We start from the raw sequence: 14,020 nt of genomic DNA, 5'->3' as shown, positions 1-14,020 counted from the left end.
TGCTTGTTTACTCTATCCAAAAATACTAGAACTAGGGGACACACAATGAAGCTATTAAGTAGTAAATTTTAAATGAATCAGAGAAAATATTTTTTCACTCAACTTGAAATGAACCTCTGGAATTTATTGCCAGAGAATGTGGTAAAAGCAGTTAGCTTAACTGGGTTTAAATAAAGGTTTGGAAAGTCCATAAGCCACTATTAAGATGGTCTTGAGGAAAATCCACTGCTTATTTCTAGGATAAGCAGCATAAAATCTATTTTACTGTTATGGGCTTGATGGACCTTCGGTTTGTCCCAGCATAGCAACACTTATGTTCTTATTTGTTATACTGTCCAGCTTATAATTGAAAAAGAAAAACGCCTATATTGCGACCCAAATCGGGAGATAGACGTTTATCTCACAAAAACGAATAAAGCGGTATAATCGAAAGCCGAATTTGGACGTTTTCTACTGCACTCCGTCGCGGATGCGGACAAAGTTGATGGGGGCGTGTTGAAGGCGTGGTGAAGGCGGAACTGGGGCGTGGTTATCGGGCGATCAGAGATGGGCGCCTTTCGCCGATAATGGAAGAAAAATATGCGTTTTTAGCGAGAATTTAGGGCACTTTTCCTGGACCCTGTTTTTCCACGAATAAGGCCCCAAAAAGTGCCCTAAATGACCAGATGACCACTGGAGGGAATCGGGGATGACCTCCCCTGACTCCCCCAGTGGTCACAAACCCCCTCCCACCACAAAATATGCCGTTTCACAACTTTTTATTTTCACCCTCAAATGTCATACCCACCTCCCTGGCAGCAGTATGCAGGTCACTGGAGCAGTTATTAGGGGGTGCAGTGGACTTCAGGCAGGTGGACCCAGGCCCATCCCCCCCCCCACCTGTTACACTTGTGCTGGTAAATGGGAGCCCTCCAAACCGCCCCCCAAACCCACTGTACCCACATGTAGGTGCCCCCCTTCACCCCTTAGGGCAATAGTAACATAACATAGTAGATGATGGCAGAAAAAGACCTGCACGGTCCATCCAGTCTGCCCAATAAGATAAACTCATATGTGCTACTTTTTGTGTATACCCTACTTTGATTTGGTGTAGACTTGTGGGCGGTGGGTTTTGAGGGGGATTTGGGGGGCTCAACACCTAAGGGAAGGGTGCTATGCACCTGGGAGCTCTCTTACATTTTTTTTTGTTTTTGTAAAAGTGCCCCCTAGGGTGCTCGGTTGGTGTCCTGGCATGTGAGGGGGACCAGTGCACTACGACTCCTGGCCCCTCCCACGAACAAATGCCTTGGATTTATTCGTTTTTGAGCTGGGCGCTTTCATTTTCCATTATCACTGAAAAACAAAAATGCCCAGCTCACAAATTGTCGAATAAAACATGGACTTCTATTTTTTTTCGAAAATACGGTTCGGTCCGCCCCTTCACGGACCCGTTCTCGGAGATAAACACCCATGGAGATAGACGTTTTTGTTCAATTATGCCCCTCTGTATGTTTCTGAATAGCGATGAAATAAAAGATGAGTCCTTTATTCTGATTGCATTTGGTAGATCATTCCAGATATAGACAGCCTGAAATGCTTAAGATCTTCTTAGAACCTAAGCCAGCCACAGATGGAAAAAGAAACAGTAGCATATCTTCAGATTGGACAGTTCTGCTTAAGTTAGGAAAAGAAGTTTGAAACTTGGAGAATGTGTTAAGGTTAAGAAACCTGAGGTTTCTCAGTTTTCAAACTGTCACCTGAGATATTGCTTTGGCACTATTTTAAGGAGATATTTATTGAGTGTGCTTAAGTTTGAAGATATGTGTTGAATTGCTCTTGTTATTATTTTTCAAATAAAAATATATTAGCTAGGATTAGGAAACCAGATGACGAACCTGAGGTCTTGGGATCGTCGTCTAATGCTGATTTAACTGACTTTTTAGAGAGCTCCCAGGTTGTGATTCTGACTTGGGTGACCCTTTTGATGACCTTTACTCTTCAAATAGATAAAGAAGATACTTTGAAAGTTTATTTCAAGAAGAAGCAATTTCTGTTTCTCTGATATAAGTTTGCTCTACTCAGTGGTCTAGGAAAGCTTTTTTGGCTTCAAAGGTGGATTTTTTTTTTCTAAAGTTCCCATTTAAATATCTTGACATCTATGAGGAGAATAATTATGGACCTCTTTTATCAAGCCTCGCTAGCAGCTCCCAGTGCAATGTTACCGACAAAGCTCATTCACATTGAATGGGTTCCGAAGACACTACCGCCAGAAACCACTTCCATGGCTTGATTAAAGTGGCCCTATGTGTTTTATTCCTCACTTAGGGTCCGTTTTACTAAGCTGTGGCAAATACTAACATGTGCTTACTGCAGGTTAAAATCTACTCCCATGGGGCACACTCCCAGGGGCGTAGCCAACAGGTGGGCCTGGGTCCACCCAGTTTGAGCTCAGGCCCACCCAGCAGCTGGACTTCCGCTGTCCTAAACCACTCTCTTCTAATGAGACCCGTTCAGCAACTCTTCTTCATTCCTTTCATCACTCACCTCATCCACCCCACAACTTTCCTTGCTTCAGTGGGTCCCCGGCAGCAGCAGCTATTCCTGTATGCTGCCTGCTGCTAACTCAGAGAAGCCTCTCCTCTGTGCACCTTCCTATTTCTCTGCCTGCGTGGGATGTGACAGAGGAGAGGCTTCCAGTTTAGTAGTGGGCAGTGTATCGGAATTGTTGCCGCTGCTGGAGACCCGCTGAAGCAAGGAGCATTATGAGGTGGGTGCATTGGCATAGCCAGACAGACAATTTTGGGTGGGCCTGAGCCCAAAGTGGATGGACACAAATTTTTATCTTCTCCACCCTATCCCCACCTCAAAATATAAATACTTTAGCTTATGAGGATCTCTGTCAGCTAAAGACTTTCACTGAAGGTGTCCAGAACTCCCTTTTACCAAGCTTGGCAGGCAGCAGCAACATCCCTAAGTCACTAATGCCAGCACCCCATGCTTGCTTAGTTGTCGGTGGCTCAAGGATGTTGTCGCCGACTGCAGAGCTTAGTAGAAGAGAGTTCTAGTCATCTTTGGAGGAGGTCCTCAGCTGGGGATCCCCACCAGCTATATAGCAAGGGTCAGGACCGGTGTTAGACATGCTAGAGCCCAGGTCAAAAAATAAAAAATAAGAAGGCCCCCATTCCTGATCTCTTCTCCTCCCTGCTTCTCCTCCAATTTCCCCACCTGCCATTACTATCACACCTACAGACCCTCACAAAATATAGAACACTCACTGTTCATCAATGCATCATACATCCACTTATGATCTCCCATCCCCCATAATTCAACACTACTCATACACTTACTCACAGAAATATGTACACCATATGCCAATGAGGCATATTTTCAAAGCACTTTGGGAGGCTAAGTTCCATAGGTTTCTATGGAACTTTGGGAGGCTAAGTGCTTTGAAAATGAGCCTCTTTGTGTCTTAACACTGCCCTTAAGCTTCATGTTGACGTCCCATTGTGATATTCCTAATGATAATTCGATTATCTCGCATAACTTGTACAATATAACCCATAACCAAGTTGTAACAAATGTATTTTCATTATTCTTATCTTATTGTAAGCCACACTGAGCCCGCAAAGAGGTGGGAAAATGTGGGATACAAATGCAAACAATAAATAAATAAACAAGGGATCATAAATTAGAAATACAAATATTTAGACAAAAAACAGAAATGCATTTCCTTTTCTACAGAGCACAATACAAAGACATTTGCTATGCTTACTTCCCACAGCTAACATATTCCATTTACAATATTCAAAATAAAATTCTTTTTTCAACCTTTGTTGTCTGGGCATTTTATTTTTCCATCATGTTGGATCCAGTTTTTCCTTTCTTCTTTCCTGTCTGTCATCTGTTAATTCTCTTTCAAGCAGCTTCTGTCCATTTGTCTTTTCTCCTCTCTCCTGTCTATTCCCTGACTATATCTGCCTCTGATATACTAATGATTCCTTTTTAGCTTTTTCCTCTCTTTTTTTTATTTTCTGCCTGTCAATTCAAATTTCACCCTCTTCTCTCATCTACTAGCTATCCCATTCCCAATCTCACAGCTTCCTCAGCCCTCCAAACGTTGAGTTCTGGCTACGCCTTCTAGGGGTTATTATAGATCGTCACCTCACCTTTGAACCTTAGGTTTCCTCTATTATCGCACAAATGTTTTAGTTCTCTTTGGAAACTGAGGGGGTCCTTTTACTAAGCTGCAGTAAAAGGGGGTCTGCGCTAGCATCAGCGCATATTTTTGATGCGTACTGAGGTCCCTTTTACCACAGCGGGTAAAAGGCTGCATTTAAAAAAAATAATAAATGGCCATGTGTTAAGTGAACCACTTACTATGCAGCCATTTCAGGGGGGAACACTTACTGCCACCCATTGAGATGACGATAAGGGCTCCTGTATTAACCCGGCTGTAACCAGGTAGCAAGCAGCACTGCCCGATTACCGCCGGTTGTGTTCTGGCGTTACAAAAATGCAAAATATTTTTGTAGCACCAGAAATGTCACGCGCTGGGGGTGGGAACTATTGCTGGGGTCCTGTGGTAGTTCCGGATTGGCGCACAGCAAGCCTGTTGCCGTGCGCCTACCCTTTCGTAACAGGATCCTTGAAACATATTCGGTCTTTCTTCTCTGTTGACATTTTCCAGCTCCTTGTGCAATCTCTTGTCCTGTCTCAGTTTGACTATTGTAAGTCCATTTATGCAGATTGCAGCGAACGTTTGTTAAAGAAATTGCAAACTGGCCAAAATACTGCGGCCATATTTGTTCTGCATGTGCCACGTTTTGGCGGAGCCGCTCCACTGCTCATTCAGTTTCACTGGCTTCTCATTAAGGCTAGGATTAATTTCAAGCTCTGTGTTCTTATAGTTCAGATATTATGGTACTGCCCCAGAGTACATGCAGCCTCTTATTAATCTCTCATCACGCGGCTACTTATGGCTCCATTTCCTGAGCTGTTTGAAAGTAGTGTACAAGTCAATCCATTCTGCTAATTTTACGTATCAAGGTGTTAAGCGGTGGAATTCCTTACCGGAAACGGTATGATCTCAGCATAATTACCTTTTTTTCCGCAAACTTACGAATCCCCTTCTCTTCAAAAAAGTCCTGTTAATAGATTAGATTATGAGTCATAATTTTCTCCATCTTGATGACTTTGTGTCCTCCCTTCATCCCTTCCCTATTGCCCGTCCTACTATTTCTGGGGTTGTGCCTCTGTGGTTCTCAATCTTCTTTCTTTTTCCTGAATAGCAATGTTTATGAATTACATAGTAACATAGTAAATGACGGCAGAAAAAGACCTGCATGGTCCATCCAGTCTGCCCAACAAGATATACTCATATATGTATACCTTACCTTGATTTGTACCTGTCCTTTTCAGGGCACAGACCATGTAAGTCTGCCCAGGACTGTCCCCGCCTCCCGCCACCGGCTCTGCCACCCAATCTCGGCTAAGCTCCTTAGGATCCATTCCTTCTGAACAGGATTCCTTTATGTTTATCCCACGCGTGTTTGAATTCTGTTACCGTTTTCATTTCCACCACCTCCCGCGGGAGGGCATTCCAAGCATCCACTACTCTCTCCGTGAAAAAAATACTTCCTGACATTTTTCTTGAGTCTGCCCCCCCCCCCCCCTTCAATCTCATTTCATGTCCTCTCGTTCTACCGCCTTCGCACCTCCGGAAAAGGTTCGTTTGCGGATTAATACTTTTCAAATATTTGAACGTCTGTATCATATCACCCCTGTTTCTCCTTTCTTCCAGAGTATACATTATTAGTTATATTTGTTTTGATTCCTCTGTACCGGTTAGCCATATTGAACTCGAACTGTACAGGAAAATGCGTGATATAAATGTCTTAAATAAATAAATATGATGTATGCATCCTATTTTCCAAACCTAAAACACATCCTTGGGATTTCTTCTAAACATGTTGAACAGAGATGTGCATGGTGGAATATGTGTACTTCTAGCTATATTGAAGGAGGGAAATTTTCAGACAACTAATTTGCATGCATAAATGACTATTTATGCACACGAATGTCTTCGTAAATTGTTCTGTGATTGACAATACAAGTATTAATTTTTCTTTAGCGTGCATAGCAAAAACAAAACAACAGAAAAGGCTAAATACATATTCTGTTGTCTCCAACTATCCACGAGAGCCCTTGCAGGGTTACAGAGTTTTTCAGGTGCCAGCACTGTCTGCTATAAAGAGCTTTACAGGTGCCAGCGCTGTCTGGCAGTACAGGCTAGTATTGCACAGCTTTATCACAGATAGGCCCTTCTGTGCCTCTCTACAGCACTCATCCTTGTTGCATGATTTTCCCTGACCTATAAGGAGCAGCTGCTCAACAACCTGGCTTCTGTTTCATGCATCTCCCTCCTAGTCTGAACTAAGCACAGTCTGCATGCGGATGACCTTGGCCCACTGTAGGCAATTATTGATACAGCACATTGGGTATTTACATGTTCATGCAGTGCCCTGTGCCTTGTTCACTTCAAGACAGCATTTTTGGAATCTGTAGCACCGAGTAACTAGGCAACTCTGTGATTCAGCAGCTTGTTACTTGCTTCCTTCTGGAGTATGGTATGGAAAGAAAGCCTGCAGAGAGTGGGTGAAGGAGCAGCCTGCTGGCCTACCTCAACTACGATGCATTGGTGAGTGCGGAGGAAATTCGGGGATGGACAGAGAGTAGCTCAAAGTCAAGTGTCAGGAGCCCTAATAAAGAGTGCTGACAGAGATTGTAGAACTGAAGAAAAAGAGACCTAGGGGCACTTTTACTAAGCCGCACTAAAAAGTGGCCTGTTCTATTTTTTAGTGCGTGGATTTCCTGCGTGCTGAAGCCGCTTTTAGTGTGGCAGTAAAATGGGAACAATTTTGGTTTTTTTTTCCATTAATGGCCATGTGCTAATTTCCTAATTAGCGCAGGAGTCCTTACCATCACCTTATTTACTAGGCGGTAAGGGTTCCCGTGCTAAACGTGCACTAATCAGCGCAGGGCCTGCCTACTCTCTGTCTCCTGTGCTAATTGGATTGGTGCGTGCTGATCCCAGAACTACCAGAGGATGCCTGAACGCCTCCACGGTATTGTCTTTTGGCGTGCAGTAAACACGCATTAGTGCTTACCGATGCTTAGTAAAAGGGCCCCTTAGGGTGTAGCCCACAGGATATATACATTGCTTGACCCACTAAATAATGTGTAGCTGTTAACATTTACTTCCTGCCATCTCCTTTTATTGCAGGAAATGTTCAGATTGATGAGGAGAATGTCTATCTGAGACTGAGAGGAGCTGTAGGTAAGTTAAATGACTTTTTAGATACTCATTGATATATTTAAAAAAAACAGCTTTGTTAATTTTGCCAATGGGTCATTTTCAGTGCAAAGTATGTAGGCACAGTGGCTTGTATTGTAGAAACTCGATGTGTTTTTTGGATATCTGAAAACTGGCATTTAGACCAGGGGCGTAGCCAGACCTCACGGTGGGAGGGGGCTACAGCCTGAGGTTGGGTGCACAGTTTGAGTGCTGCCCCCCTGCTGCCCCCCACCGCCACGTCTCACCTCCTTGCCCCCCAACCACCTCGCCTCACCTCCTCGCCCCCCCACTGCCTCGCCTCCTCGCTTCCTTGCTGCTTCCCCTCACAAACAAATACCTTTGCTGGCGGGGGGCCCCAAACCCCACCAGATGAAGCTTTCTTCAGTGCTGGTCTCCGGCGCAGCTGCGTTCGCTGCCTGCCCCCCTGATCTTCTTTCTTCTTGCTCCTCCTGTGTATGCAGATGCTCAGCGTCAGCATGCACAGGAGGAGCAAAGCAGAGAACGAGCAAAAGGGGGCCTGCGCTAGCGTCAGCATGTGTTTTGGGCACTCGCTGAGGCCCCTTTTTACCGCAGCAGGTAAAAGGCTGTCTTTTTCTGAGGAAAAGAAATGACCGCACAGTAAGTGAAACACTGACCAAACAGCTATTTCAGGGGGAGCCCTTACCGCCACCCATTGAGATGGTGGTAACCAGGCAGCGTGCAGCACTAGCCAATTACCGCCGGTTAAGTTCCAGCACTTGAAAAATATATCATATTTTTGTAGTGCTGGAAATGGCGAGCACTAAGCCCCAGAAAAGACGTCGCTGCGGTTTCTCCTTTGGGAAGACACAATGTTTCATATAGCCAGGATCTTAACGTCTTTTTTAAGCCAAGTTTCTTTGCTACAACCCGACAGATTTGTTTGACCCCTGAGGTAGGCCTTTGTGCTGAAACACGGCCGTGTCGAGTCATTTTAATGACTTTTATAATAAAGACTTTCATTTTTTTAATCTTCTTTGGATCCGCCTCACTCTTTTCTTTTGTTGCTCACGTTTACGTGAGGGTTTTTTTTCCCTCCTTTTTTGTTCTGTCACAATAAACCCCTTCCGGTCGATATTCAAAGCAATTTAAGATGACAGGAGAGGCTCCTGCCCGCTAAAATCGTGAAGGGCTGCCTAGCTGCCGATATTCAACGGCACTTACCCGGTTAGCGCTGCTAAATATTTGCGGATAGCGCCTGTGCCGAAACCGGCTAACTTGTGGGTGTTACAGGGGAGCAGTTGGTACTTATGCAGTTAAGCGCCAATATTCAGCCCTTGACTGCGTACGATAACTGCTTAAACTCAGCTGCGTAAATAGCAATCCTATCTTTAAGTGGTTCAGCTTCTGCAATCAAGGGCTGAATATTACATTTAAATGCATAAAGCTTCAGCAGCCAACCTAAAACCATATATTGACATAGCCGAAATAGAATATTTATTTATTTATTTTATTCATGACATTTATACCCCACATTAGCCCAAAATAGACTCAAGCTCAATGTGGCTTACAACCAAACAATAAAGTGAATAAAACATAATAATGTACAGAATATACTACTACTACTACTTAACATTTCTAAAGCGCTGCTAGGGTTACGTAGTGCTGTACAATTTAACACAGAAAGACAATCCCTGCTCAAAGAGCTTACAATTACAGTAAGTTCAAGAAGCAAATTAATACGTGTGCAGTAAGGAACCAGGGATTTAGACTATCTCAAGGACAAACAAATAATTAAGGGTGGATAAGTGAGGGTATAATTAGGCAGGACTAGATGGGAAACAAGATTAAGAAAAGGGTGTGGGTAAAATTCAAAAATTTATATCCAGGAATACAGCTGGTGGTGGACATAAAAACATCGAACCAGCTTAATATCAGCTGGCTTGTACCAGTGTAATTAGCTTTGAAGTACTGCCTAATACTAAGTGAGAAAGCCTGACTCAACTCAGAATTGCATATGATTTGATATTAGATAAAGCAAATGCACTAATGGGAAATCAGTAAAGATTTTTTACATTTGTACCCTGTGCTTTCCCACTCATGGCAGGTTCAATGTGGCTTACATGGGGCTGTGGAGGGTTAAGTGACTTGCCCAGAGTCACAAGGAGCTGCCTGTGCCTGAAGTGGTTCCTTGCTCCCTCTGCCCCGGAACAGGTTACTTCCTGTTCCGGGGCAGAGAGAGCGAGGAACCAATAGCCGACGCAGCTCCCAGCGACGTGGACTCGGGGGCGGATCGGCCCTCCCGCCCGCCCCTCGCTTCTAAACTAAGTAAGATCGCGCTCAGGGGGAGGGTGCGCGCCGGAGGGGGGTGCGCGCCGAGGGGGGGGCGCCGTGCTGCACCCTGGGGGGGTGCACAGCGGCGACCCGCCCCAGGTGTCAGCCACCCTCGCTATGGCACTGCTTACTATACAAGTTAAAATTGGTTTGCCTCTATGTTGATGGCCCCCATCTACACAATTGTTTTTAATATAATCCATTTAGAGGCTATTAGATGTTTTTGGTTTACTGTTTTGTTCTCACCCATTGTTGGAAGTTGATATCTATCGGTATTATCAACTTGTCTACAAATCCAGATTCCTTTCTGCTCCCTCCTGCTGTAACTTATGCCTTATTATCCCTTATACCCCCCCCCTCCGTTTTTTCTGTTCTGCAGACCAACTACTCCTCGCCCTTTGAAGAACTGCCTAATACTAAGTAAGAATTGTATATGATTTGATATTAGACAAAGCAAATGCACTAATGGGAAATCAGTAAAGACCTCCACCTTCACGAATCCAGCTCTCCTCCACCCGTGAGACTGCATTCAGCTACCTAGGTCCCAAGCTATGGAACGACCTCCTCCTACATATTTTGAAATCGGCCTTCCCTCTGCATCTTTAAGCAAGCTCTGAAAACCTACCTGTTCGTCTCTTCTTTCCCCAAGTACCTCCTAACTCTTCCCTCCTGCTCCTTCCTGCTCCTTGTTAGCTTTCTGCTCTTGAATTTTGTTTTTAACTTGTTAACCACTTTCCCCCAGATTCTTTATAGTGCGACTTGAGTTTGCACACAAATCAGGTTGTACTGTGATTAGCGCGTGGAACTTAATTATCTAAACAAACCGATCAGTGCTGATAATTGCCACTTAGCAAGCAATCATTGGCAGTAATCGGCATTAATTAGAATTTACGTGCACAACTTTCTAAGCGTATTCTGTAAAGTGGTGCACATAAATTCTAAGACACAGATTGGAAAAATGGGCGTAGCCATAGGTGTGGAATGGGCGGGTCATGGGCATTTCTAAAATCTATACGTGCTGTTATAGAATGCACCTACTCCATAACTAACTTAGGCGTGGTCATATACGCCAAGTGTTTCTTGGCGTAAATGCCTGTGACTAAATTTAGGTGCGTGGATGACCACTAGGCATATTCTATAAATCGCGCCTAACTTTAGACATAGTTTATAGGATACGCCTAGGCATATTTTTTTCAGCACTGATTTCGCATTCTAGGCCTAGCCCCTATAGTGTGAAAATTCCACTGCACAAATTCATACCTGGTCCAAAGTTAGTGTAAATATGTGCGTGTACTCTACACATGTACTCAGATATGTAATAAAATACATGCACACATTGCAATGATGCTCCTGCTTCACCCAAACTACAGTCCCAGGAAATACCTACATACAGCGTACATAGAAGTACACACCATCATGTGTTATGTGTCTTTATAGGCATATACTTTAAGGGGGAGAATTGAGGAGGGAGCAGCAGTGGCATTCCTAGACCCTCCCTGGCGAAATTACACCCCCCCCCCCGGGTGCATTTTTACCTGCTGGGGGGGTGCTGCCCGCCTGTCGGCTCCGAGTCCGCTCGTTCCCTTTTGCTCCCTCTGCCCCGGAACAGGAAGTAACCTGTTCCGCGCAGAGGGAGCAGCAGGGAGGGAACGAGCAGACTCGGCCAACAGGTGCGCGGCACCCCCCCCCCCCCAGCGGCGTGCACCCGGGGCAGACCACCCCCACCGCCCCCCCCCCTTGGTACGCCACTGGGGAGCAGGAGGGTTTCAGAGGGTTATGGGTTGGGTAATACTGTTGATAATAAGCCCACATATGGAGTTGCTGTTTAATTCTATGTACAGTCATTCTAGCTGGGTTGTGTTGAATGTACTGCTCCTGAACTTCATACATGTGTATACCACCACTCAATTTATAAAAGGCCTTTCTGACGTACAAAACAGGCTTTATATGTGAAAAACCCAACATGTCAATGGATTTAACTTTTTACCACAAGTGGGGAACCATCAGAAAGTCAGTAAAAGCTGACAGTGTAACTGAATGCATTATGTGTATTTATAATACTTTTTAGTATGGGATAGGCTGTTACAGTGGATTCTTCTTCAGAGCCTGTAGTTTGAGAGATGTGGTGGTACCTTCAAAAAGGTGTAGCATTCACCTAGTCTGGATGAGGTTCACCGTCTCTGTTCTGTCCTTTGAGCCTTATGAGGTGGCCTGTTGTACTAGTGGTTGCAATGTCCTGATGTAATATGCAAATAGGTTGTAGAGTTTGTTGGTTCAATGGCTAGCTAGCCAGCAGAGGGCTCTAGTATTCTGAAATATAAAACAATTAAAGCAAAGGTCCATAAAGGAAGAATTGCAGGATTGGAGATGCTGATAAATTGCTATATTTAAGCGACATAGTAATCGTATATCTGTAAAAGATGTAAGTAGGCAGGGGAAGGTACTCAGACCAACCCCATATTCTAGTCTATTTAGAACTAGAACAAGGATAGGATATGAATCAGAGTTTGGATTCAATGATCTTGCCTGGAATTAGCGATGAGAAGAGAATTGCCATTGACTCCCTGTAGATGAAGGGCAGCTGCTGAAGCAATAAAGTATACTGTCCTGGGGAAATGCATGAGGAATACAGTATAGTTTCTAATAATAGCCCACTGCTAGTAATGGTTCCCCTCCCCCCAGACACGCTTTAGTCCTTAAACCCTTATAAATTCATCTTAAAGCCAAATTTAGATTCCTCCAATAATAGCCCCCCCCCCCCCAGAATTTGCAGTAACCAGCATTGCTCTTCTGTACTCTCCCCCCCCCCCCCCATGATAACTAGATCTCTCTTCATACCTCTTCTTTGGGCTGGTGCAGGGACTTGAGCATATGCAGAGGGCTTGATGGACCTTCGGTCTGTCCCACTATGGCAACACTTATATTCTTATCTTACTACTACTACTACTACTTAACATTTCTAGAGCGCTACTAGGGTTACGCAGCGCTGTACAGTTTAACAAAGAAGGACAGTCCATGTTCGAAGGAGCTTACAATCTAAAGGACAAAATGTCAAGTTGGGGCAGTCTAGATTTCCTGAATAGAGGTGTAGTGGTTAGGTGCCGAAGGCGACATTGAAGAGGTGGGCTTTGAGCAAGGATTTGAAGATGGGCAGGGAGGGGGCCTGGCGTATGGGCTCAGGGAGTTTATTCCAAGCATGGGGTGAGGCGAGGCAGAAAGGGCGGAGCAAGCACTTTCGAGGTGCCTGAACACAAAGAATTTGTGACTAGAAAGGGGAAAAGGTGTGGCTACAGCTTTGTAGAGGCTAAGGGCCCGATGTTCCAAAGTCACCATTAAATACCGTGTGCGTGTATATCAGTGGTTGAATTTAACCGATTTTCAAACAGAGATTGATGCTCAAAGGAAATAATATGTAAATGAGATACGCAGAAATTCTGCAAGTAGAACAGTCTCACAGTAATCGTCAATGTTATACGCATGTTCAGGGAAAAAAGGCAAGAACCGCATCATAGGGTCCCACAACTGTAGCAGTGCTGTTATGTGCAGGACACACACACTCACACACAGTACACGCACAGAGCACATTTCAAACACACGTACAGATACTATTAACAAATGCTCCATGACAACTTTTTCAAACTACTGTTACTGTTAGCCATCTCTCTCCTCTTCAATCTGTTCAGACTTCTGCTGCACGACTTATATTCCGCCAGTGTCGCTATGTTCATATTAACCCTCTCCTCAACTCACTTCATTGGCTCCCTACCCGTTTCTGCATACAGTTCAAACTCCTCTTATTGACTTACAAGTGCATTCACTCTGCAGCTCCTCAGTACCTCTCCACACTTATCTCCCCCTACACTCCTAAGTCCGTTCACTGGGTAAATCTCTCTTATCTTCACCCTTCTCCTCCTCCACCGCTAACTCCAGACTCTGTTCCTTTTATCTTTCTGCACCATATGCCTTGAATAGACTTCCTGAGCCAGTACGTCAAGCTCCATCTCTGGCCATCTTCAAATCTAGGCTAAAAGCCCACCTTTTTGATGCTAACCCTTACTCACGTGTTCAGTACCCATGTTTTATCACTCCCACCTTAGTAATTCTCTTATCTCTTATTTGTCCTGTTTGTCTGTCCTAATTAGATTGTAAGCTCTGTCCAGCAGGGACTGTCTCTTTATGTCCAGTGTACAGCGCTGCATACGTCTAGTAGTGCTATAGAAATGATAAGTAGTAAGTGTTGCTTAGACAGCACAGGCAGGACACTGCAGGAGATCCCGTTGGCTGGTGGGGCTTGGCATCCCCGCTAGCCATTAAAACAGAGTGGGCCTGAGCTGAAGGTGAGAGGACCCAGGCCCCCACACCCCCTGTGGCTATGTCACAGTTACATAGTAA

The 14,020-nt window shown here is 44.6% G+C and overlaps 1 protein-coding gene across 3 annotated transcripts in view; it reads left to right on the top strand.

The window, feature by feature from the left end:
* Positions 1-14,020, top strand: part of ZBTB7C (zinc finger and BTB domain containing 7C) — a 490,191-nt gene that overhangs the window by 132,746 nt on the left and 343,425 nt on the right. For 2 of the 3 annotated variants that reach the window (XM_030192925.1, XM_030192926.1), the window contains exon 3: positions 7,265-7,318. The gene's annotated coding sequence lies outside the window, so the exon portion shown is untranslated. Of the gene's footprint in view, positions 1-6,629; positions 6,680-7,264; positions 7,319-14,020 lie in introns of those variants that run through there. The other variant, XM_030192927.1, reaches the window with a different exon arrangement.

Source organism: Microcaecilia unicolor, chromosome 2 (genome assembly GCF_901765095.1).
Source record: "Microcaecilia unicolor chromosome 2, aMicUni1.1, whole genome shotgun sequence".
NCBI classification, from domain to species: Eukaryota; Metazoa; Chordata; class Amphibia; order Gymnophiona; family Siphonopidae; genus Microcaecilia; species Microcaecilia unicolor.
This window is presented reverse-complemented; position numbering and strand designations above follow the sequence as displayed.